This window comes from Triturus cristatus, chromosome 4_2 (genome assembly GCF_964204655.1).
Source record: "Triturus cristatus chromosome 4_2, aTriCri1.1, whole genome shotgun sequence".
Lineage (NCBI taxonomy): Eukaryota > Metazoa > Chordata > Amphibia > Caudata > Salamandridae > Triturus > Triturus cristatus.
This window is the reverse complement of record NC_140586.1, coordinates 306402280-306403727: the sequence shown is the minus strand read 5'-3', so window position 1 is coordinate 306403727 and position 1448 is coordinate 306402280.

The following is a 1448-nucleotide window of genomic DNA, read 5'->3' as shown; positions in this document are numbered from 1 at the left end:
ATGAACTACATTTTTCAAAGTAAGCACAGGAAACAGAACAACCCATGGGCATGCACATATCCATGTAGAATTTCCCCTGAAATGAAAAAACCTAACAGGTGGTGATCTAACGGATGAACCGGCAGCAGCCGGAATGCGGATTCAACATCTGATTTGGCTAGCAAGTCCCCTGGTCCCAAACCCCTTAGCATATCCACTGCCTGGTCAAAGGAAGCATATTTGACGCTGCAGAGTTCTTCGTTGATAGCGTCGTTTAATGAATTGCCTCTAGGGGCTGATAGATTATGAATCAACCTGAACTCCCCCTCCTCTTTCTTTGGGACCACCCCCAGGGGCGAGCAGACAAAGTTGGGCACAGGGATGTGGTCAAATGGACCCGCTATTCTACCCAGGCGCAATTCCTTAGTAATTTTTTGGGCTGCCACCCCTGGGTTTAACCTTACCGACAGCTGATTTTTACACTCTGGTGTCCCTGTGTAGTCCCCAACGGGAATCCTAAAACCATACAAAAACCCTTCCTGTAACATCCTAGTCGTGGCATGATCTGGGTACCTATTTAACCAAGGAGTCATAGCAAATACGTCAATGGGTGAATGCGTTACCATTTTTTCCTTTTCCTTATTCTTGTTTTTTCCTCCCTCTATTTCCTGAGAATGCATTCCCTTTCTTGAGGCATTTTGACTCTGGGTGAGAGGGGTGATTACATATGGAGCATGCATGTCTGAATTTACAAGTGCCCTGGGCTGTGGTGCATGTCTTTCTATTAAAATCCCAGCATACTCCTTTTCGACCCCCCCCCCCCGTTCCCTGCACCCGGGGCCGTGCCCCCGGTTTGTGGTGGCCAAAAGGGCTGAGGTGCTTGAAAAGTGTGACTCTTGTTCCAATTTTGCCTGGCTGCCCTGGGCCAAACTGATCAAACCATGAGATAGAATCAACCCGGTCCCATGTAAGTGAAGGGTCAAATTCCTTAGCCTTCCTGAAATTCATGTCATATTCTTTCCAACCTACGCCACCATATTTATCATGAGTCATCGTTACCCTGCTCTGGTAACACGCCATTTCTGCTTGCAGATTAGGCGACGCTCAGCTGTTATGGCCATAAACACTGAGAAACCCCTTATCCAATTGGTCAGGGGATCCTCCACCCTGAATCTTGACATTTCTACCTGCCATTCACTAGGAAGCATCCAATCCTTTTGCCTCTTAGCATACTCCATTTCCCTGTTATCCACAAGTAAAGAAAAAATATTGACATGCGCACCAGACCATATCAATTCCCTCACCTCGCGTGTTACATGCCTTGCTAAATGTTCCCTCCTAGAGGGTAGCACCCCCGCGCCCAGAAATGGCAATGCCACCTCCTTACCTATTGCCCCAATTCCAGCTGGCTCCGCCATCTTGTCTTTTCCAGTGTCGCTCTCCTGTGGCGCTGGTTGGGGTTGACTGGC